At 42.0% G+C, this 8,226-nt stretch overlaps 1 long non-coding RNA gene across 1 annotated transcript; it reads right to left on the bottom strand.

The window, feature by feature from the left end:
• Positions 1-267: 267 nt before the first annotated feature.
• On the bottom strand, positions 268-1,498 carry LOC127506153 (uncharacterized). Its single transcript, XR_007927926.1, has 3 exons — positions 1,219-1,498; positions 683-958; positions 268-585 (listed from the first exon to the last, which is right to left on the bottom strand). It is a non-coding gene; the product is annotated as an uncharacterized LOC127506153 (long non-coding RNA).
• Positions 1,499-8,226: the final 6,728 nt, after the last annotated feature.

The following is an 8,226-nucleotide window of genomic DNA, read 5'->3' as shown; positions in this document are numbered from 1 at the left end:
TAAAATAGATTTAATATATATTTATATTTAAAACTTTTAATAAATACATAGCAATGTCTTATTAATGACATAACCGACTCTGTAATACTCGCCAGGACATTTTGACAATTTTGTGTTTATTCGACAATTCACGTGAAATAAGTCGCAAAACAGAATTGTTTTCGGGATCGTATGCTGTCTGAGAAGCGGGTGTTTCGGGTGTGTGTCAGACAGCGCAAGTACAATTGACCTGTACACTTTACACGGCCCAGCCTCATTTAATCTCACCTGTTGAGCTCTTGTTCACAGGAGAAGACTCCATGGCACCCTGGGCAGTTCGGCCATTTGAAGTCTCTGTTGGCTCAACAGGAACTTGACCTGGCAGCGGAGGGCTCATCCACTCTTCCAGGCTGTCAGACCTGGACAAACAGCGGTTGCCACAACTGCCCTGTTCGTTTGGGCTCTCCGATCCATCACCACTCCACCTCCAACAGACGCTGTATGAGCCTCTGCTGCTCAGGCTTAATGACTCTCTACAGAACCGCCTCTTTACATTGTCCTCAGAGAGGGACAAAGATGATGTGGACATGATGCCTGGTGAAGAATCTGCAATGTTTCAAACATCAAAAACTGTTTTTTTAATAATATCAATAATTAATGTATTAACTGAGCCATAACTCCTTTAATAAAAGTTTATTCTGACCTCTGCGAGACCATGTAGCAGGTCTTTTAAAAGGATTGGACGGACGTCCATCATCTGGGCTCTGCTGGCTGCTGCTCTGCCACTTCCTCCTCCAGTGATCCTGACCTGTGGACACAAAAACAGACTCAGAGGGAAGAGGTGTTAAATATCCAGGTAGCTCCTGGCTCAGCGTCCGGGTCTGGTCTGGCAGCGGATCCTGATGGCGGTCATCAGAACCGGGTCTCCAAACCTCCTGACCGGCCGTCTGAGAGGAAGCAGCTCTCCTGGATCTGGAGGCTGGAATATTTCAGACATCACATAGTTAGTAATGTTTTAATAATAATCAATAATCAATGTCAGTGGTCAATTACAAACTGGTACTATAGTTACTCAAATTGAAAAATTTATTTCATATGCAAGGAATCAAATAGATGTGATCACCTAGCTGGGAAAATCGGGGGATCAAATGGGTTCCCTTGCACAAGTTTCTTCACATTAATTTAGTCAATCATTGTACAACATCATACCATAAACAAATGAAAAACTAAAGCACTCACCTCCTCTTTCACCCCTGTGAGCCTTCGACATCCTCCTCCAAACTGCAATAAAAAACAATACAAAATACAATATAAAAAAAGAATAAGATACAACTCTCCTCAGAAACACTCCTCCCAAAAAGAAAGAAAAAAAAAGAAATAAAATAATATATTAAATGAAACTCCAAACTCCTTATAAAGTAAGAAAAAGAACAATTAAATAAAACTGTCCTTTCTCCTCTGTGAAATCCTCCAAACAGCTTCAAAATCCGCACTGAAAATGCTCTGCAAAAGTCTCTGAATTCGCCTCGTCTCTCAACCAACAAATAGCGATCGGTTTGAGTGTGTATATATTCAGTCAGAATTCATAACTCGCGTCGCTATAGCAACTAAAATTTGAATCACTCATACGCGCGCGCACACTTCAAGTCACGTGTGTGAGCAGAGCGCGTGAGCGCACATCGAATCTGAACACATTTATTAAAGTTACTAACTTAATTTTGACGTTTTCTTTAAGACAGATTTATTCTTTCTGAACAATTATTCTTCCTAATATTATTATAATCCGTGGAATTAAAATCCATCGTGTCCAAAATCTTAATTAATTATCTAATTATTAGGCCAATTCATAATTGAGCAAAAGCGTCATTGCTTCTGTTTAAAGTGCATGAGGCCAGAAATGTTGAAGCGGGTGGGCCTTCATGAAACAGGGTGAGGAAATCATACAGGCCTAATCATATCGAGTATGAAAACCGTATGCCAAATTATCAGACAAAAAAAAAAAAAATACGCAGCGCAGTATTAAGTTCAAAGTTACAAAACAGCAAATAACCTACATTCATGAACTTATGAATTTATATATGGTCAGACCAGATAAGCTACGCACAGACTATTTAAGACAGTACTGGCTATGACTCGATGACAAATGCTAGACTAAGACACTCTCTCCGCTCCTCAAACACTAGTTTTTATAGAGAGAGTTTCTCGAGTAAAGAAAACGCTGTACTTATTCAAACAAACAGTTCTTTATTTACCCTAATATTGTAAACAAGCAGAGATCTCCCTCCAAAGCGTGCAGCACTTCATTCACGATAGAGGCATGTGGAGTTATGAGGTTTGACTGACAGTTTGAAGAGCCAATGGAGTTACGAGGTTTAGTCACAAGTTCTTTTTAATACTTTTCATTGGTTAAATATTTTACAACCTAGAGACGTAAGGGGTGACCAATAGTAATGATTTATGGAGAAAAAATAAAAATGACGAAATTTGTAGATACGAGGTTTCTGCATGTCAGCGACTATATGAATTAATGTTTACAATCTTTTAACTATAACTATACACTATAAATGTTTCTACTTTCTACACGGAGATGATCTCATCATAATAATGTCTTGTTATGGGAATTGCGCGGTTTCATTGCTTGGTTTCTTGCAGCAGTACATATCCAAATATATATCCAAATTAGGCGTTTAAAGTATCGACCGATCATATTTGTTTCATAATTTTCAAATTCAACTCCACATTCCACAAACGTGGAAATCTTACCATCACTTCCTGGGCGGGACTAACAGAAACTGACGAATCAAACTTTTCATTTTGACAAGTGGGAGAGGGGAGACAAGGAAACGGCCTGCAATTGACCATGGAAATCATTCTTTTAACTAAATAAACAAAGTTAAAGTGTGATGAGACATCTTTTTGGAAAATGACCAACTATTTATTGGGTGGGCCCAGGCCACTGAATTGAAGGGGTGTCAATTGCAATAAACTGTAAATTCATTGAAAATTAATAATTCCATGAATTATAAAAACATTAATTTAAAAGGTGAAGTATGTAGTTTCTGCAACACTAGTGGGACCTAGCGCAGAGCTGGATTTATGCACAGACTTATCCTGCAGCACATTAAGAACATTATACCTCCTGAACTAGACAGCCACCAGTTTGCTTACAAGGCGAACCGATCTACAGAGGACGCAGTCACCACAGCCCTCCTCACAGCCCTGTCCCATCTGGGGCTGTCTAACACATATGTTAGGATGCTATTTGTTGACTTCAGCTCTATGTTTAATACAATAATTCCCCACAAACTGGTACACAAACTCCTTAAGTTAGGTCTGCCCACCTCACCGTGTTCATGGATCAGAGACGTTTTAACAAAAAGACCACAAGTGGTAAGAATAGGGGATATACATCATCTACCCTCATTCTGAACTCTGCAGGGATGCGTACTCAGTCCAGCCCTTTTTACTCTTTTCACATACGACTGCAACCCATCCATGCCTCGAACACCACTGTGAAATTCGTCGATGATACCACTGTAGTGGGTCTCGTATTGGACAATGATGAGACCCACTGCAGAGAGGAGATCCATCACCTGGCCCTGTGGTGTTCACAACACAATCTGGTTTTGAATGCCACTAAAACCAAAGAGGTTATTGTGGACTTCAGAAGGACAGCACATGCTCCACTGCTCATACAGAGGGTGGAAGTGGAGCGTGTGGATGACATCAAGTTCCTGGGCATCCACATTACAGCAGACCTCACTTGGGCTCTTAACACCTTCCAACCTGGTGAAGAAAGCTCAACAAACTCAACTCCTCAGGAAGCTGAAGCAGGTCAGACTCTCTTCTCGGCTGCTGATAAATTTCTATGAGTCCCAGAGTATTCTTTGTCACTGTGTAAATGTGTGGTATGTCAGCTGCACAGCACAGGACAGGAAGGACTCGGCCCGGAGGGATGGGTTCTGTCGGCCTCTATTGTGAATGAAGTGCCGCAATCAAGTGTCTCTGCTTGTTTGCAGGGGTAAAAAAAAGAACTGGTTCTTTGAATAAGTACAGCGTTTTCTTTACCCCAGAAAATCTATATAAAGACTACTGTTTTATGTTTTTGAGGAGCGGAGAAATCTGTTTTAGTCAAGCGTTTGTCGTCAAATCATGGTCAATAATGTCTTAAATAGCATGTGCATAGCACTTCATTTTTATAACATGAGATTTTGGACAAACTACAGGAAAACTGAGTGCCCATATAGCTACAATAAACGTTATAATCTGTAAGTTCATGAAAAAGTAATGCGGTAAAGCCATTTTAAGGGTGGGCAAAACACGTGGGCCGACATTCACTGGTCAAAAACTCTATTTGAGCTTGATTTTGGTGGAATGTTAATAATATAATGAATCATGCAAGTGTCTGACCATATAAAGCCATAATATCAACTTTGACAACACGGTGTTTAACTATTTAAAAAATACAGTGACTAGTGTGATATAGGGAAAACATTTATTTTGCCTTTCACAATATGAGGTAAATCCGGCCCTACCTCTAAGACTGTTGGGGCGGGGCGGGAGTGGCACTACTAGGTATGAAGGGAATTATTTGAGATTTAGAATAACGGGGTGATTGATACTTGATATAGGCCTGAGTGCAATAATTCCAAACGGATATCCAAAAACTTAAATATAAAAAATTGAATCTCTGTCTTTCTTGCAGCCCTGACTGTGCTGTCGCTTTTAAACAGTAACTGAAGTAATCGGCATACTCATGGCCAAATCGCTGACAGGAACGGAGCAGCGGCTTGAGTGCTTCGATACTTGGGCAAGAGCGTTGTAGCGTCATCTCGCTTTTAAAGACACATGAAATTTGAATAAAATATCACGTCAACTTCATGAATGATAGTTTATTTAACATGGTTGTACAGTGTGACAGTTTCCCACACATTTGTAAAACATTTTACAACAAGGTGTTTTTAACCTTAGTTAGCCTAACTAGTTAACGATCAATATTGTTGATTGGACTGCACTGACACTGTTGGATGAGAACTGAACCGAGATGGACGTCGACATCACTGTTCCCCTCCGAAAGCTTAAGTTAGCATTGTCTCACTGACCTGCGGAGATGGTACCTTAGAGTTAAAGGGCAACTTCTCAGTGACCTCCTCCTCTTCCTCCTTCTACTGCTGCTTCTTCTGGTTGATGTGTGTGTGGGAACTCATAGGGGCCCATGGGCACTGGCAGGCCTTGAGCAAAGCCTGATATGTCTTCACTCTTCACCCGGTAGAGAAGACTCTCCCAGCAGAGTCAGACTGTAATTCCTGCATTTCAACTCGGAAGGAAATTGCAACTTTACCATCACTGAACTGGCAACCATAAGCTCTTCCTGCTTCTCTGCATCTTCTGTTAGCCATTCTGCGTAGCCTCTCCAGTTGGCGCGGTCACGACGACAGGCCTCGATCTACAACCAGCCATGTGCTTACTCATGAAGAGAGAGAGAGAACGTCTCAGGTTACGTATGTAACCATGGTTCCCTGAGAACAGGGAACGAGACACTGCGTTTGAAATGCTATGGGGAACGTCACACGTGAACCGATGTCTGAAAGCCAAGTATCAAATCTCTCCAATCCTACTGGCCGGCGACAGCCTATGACGTCATCATAGCGTGACCCAGAAGTATATAAGGAGCGTCTAGAGAATCAGTCAGTATCTTATCGTCTGAGGGACTGTTCAGCAGGCAGCCCCGGAGCATGGCAAGGAAACGCAGAGTCTCGTTCCCTGTTCTCAGGGAATCATGGTTACATACGTGTAGCGTCTGGATAGATCCGGCGTAGTCAATCAACTTTGGAAATTTCAGAATGCTTTTACTGTGCATGTAAATCACGAATCGGCTCCGGCAAGTCCGGGACCAATTGCCCCATTGGCACCTTTGTTACCCCAGTAAAGAAAAACAGAACATATTCTCACCAGCTCCAGAGACTTCAAAGAGTCACCCTGGTGGGACTAAGTGTCATGTGGTCACAGACACCGGCCACAACCCCAATACACACACACATACAGACACTCACAAACACGCATGGAGATTGTGAATGTACATTTATCCTCCAAATATGACTGTGCCAAAGTGTAGCCGTCGCTGTATTTAAAGGTGCATGTATTTATCCCTAGTATATAAGCTTAGCTATGACTGTAGTTGTATTAGTTTTCTTCTAAACGATAAAACTCAAGTATAAACGGTATCTCCCCTTTTATGTCTTTGCCATCTGACAAGTTTGGTCTCATTGTAAAGCTTTCATTATGCACTAATTGAAAATGTATGTCACATGACTGTAAAATGCATTCTTCTATTTTTAATGGTACTTTGAAGAAAATGTACTCAGATCTGACACTTCATAAACCATGCAAATTAGGTCATAAATGGAGACAAAGAAAGAATCTGCCCGCCAAAATCGCACCCTCATCATTGGCTGATGTATCCCAGGAGGCGTTCTGGTCTGTTGTCCTTAAAACACAATGACACGTGTCTCTCATTTGTCTCTCGATTGTCCCTCGCCATTTAACACACGTCTCTCCCAGACGTCTCGGCGACCGCGCTTCCATCACGCGCCCCCCTCTTTTCGGGACGACCATCTTTTGGCAACAAGTTTCTTTGTCAAACCCTCTTCATCCGTCGCCCGAAGTCTTCACTCTTCATCACCTAGGAGACGGACTCTTTTTCTCTATTTTATCTTACTCTTAAGTTAAACCCTTGTTTGAAAACCCGCCGAAGAACACCTTCTCGGAAAAGGACCAATCGCTTCAGCCGCACGCACCGAAACTCCTGCAGAAACACGAAACGACCACAGCACCTGAACCTATGCAAGTACAGAACCATTCTTTTCAAAGCGTTTTAAGCTCGATGTGTAAGCTGAGTTTCCTTGCTGGCTCTCAAAGGTTTTAACTGTTCGTAAGTTGCCATTCCTTTGATCACCTCTGTTTTCTTGACTTTACTTTCGCTTTCTATTTATGTGTATTGTTTGTGTATGTTTAGTAGTATAGTCTCTGTATCCGTAGTTTCATATATTAAATACATTATATTCATGCTCGATTGTTTTTTTTGCTCATGCAACAAACCCAGGTCACTTTAACGTTTCGATCCAGTATCCTTGCTTTACGCATTGATGCTAGAATAGGAAGTCTTTCTCGTGGCCAGAGAAAAACCTTCCTTTTATAATCGGCTATGAAGAGCTAACGGTTTGCTGGACAAACTAATAGTTTCTCTAAATTATTATCAAACCAGAACTAATCATATATGTAATTGATTATATGTATATGTATTATGATTAATCGTAAAGCTTTATGATTTATTATATTCATATATTTCACCCATAAATTAATTAAATACCTGTACAGAATTGCTACATACGTAACCTGAGACGTTCCCTTTCGAAGGGAACTCTACTCTGCATTTGAAACGCTATGGGGAACGATATACCCACGCCGCCATGCTTGAGGGGAGTGCATGCCAAATGGCTAGACAAACGTAAAAGCAATTTCGAAAGAAACGCCAGAGCAACTCACCCTCAGGTCACACAAAGGCTGTTAGTGCCAGCATTCCCTACGGCCAACAGCCCAAGCTAAACCTCAAAGAGGCCTTCCGCAGAAAGCCTACCAAGGCTGCTACAAGGCTTGTGGGACCAAATCTTCCGAAGAAAGAAGGTCCCTTTAAGGGAATGTGGCCAGGGATCTGAAAGGAACCCCACCCAGCCACTAGAAGGGGGACATAGTCACCCTCAAATGCCACCAGGGAGGCCGACCTGGTCTGACAAAAAACCTAATCTCTAGCCAGCAACCTGTCTGTATACAGAGTCTCAACAATGCATTCTTCAGAGAAGACAGCGTGTAAGAGCGACTGCAGAAAGGCAGTAAGCAACTCAAACCCGAGCGTAGAGACGGGCATCCCGGAGAGCAGAACTCAGTAAAAAACCTTCTACTCTCTAAGCAAGAGGAGTAGAACATATGCCATTGCGTCCCAAGGAGACCTCAGGACAGGTCTAAGAATCCAAACAGACACGTGGCATCAGCTCGTGGAAGTGCTACCAAGCTCAAGGGAGCAAATGTAGAAAAACCCAACCAATGTAAGGTTTACTAAATAAACTCACCCTGAGAGGCCACAAAGAGGTTTCTACAGGAGGCCCAGAAGGCCTACAACTTAAGACACGTGGCATCGGCTAGTGGCTATTATCTCCACACAAGCCATCAGGCCATACACTCAGTAATGCA

This window comes from Ctenopharyngodon idella, chromosome 23 (assembly GCF_019924925.1).
Source record: "Ctenopharyngodon idella isolate HZGC_01 chromosome 23, HZGC01, whole genome shotgun sequence".
Lineage (NCBI taxonomy): Eukaryota > Metazoa > Chordata > Actinopteri > Cypriniformes > Xenocyprididae > Ctenopharyngodon > Ctenopharyngodon idella.
The sequence above is the reverse complement of the archived record's forward strand: the minus strand, read 5'-3'. Positions and strand labels throughout refer to the sequence as shown.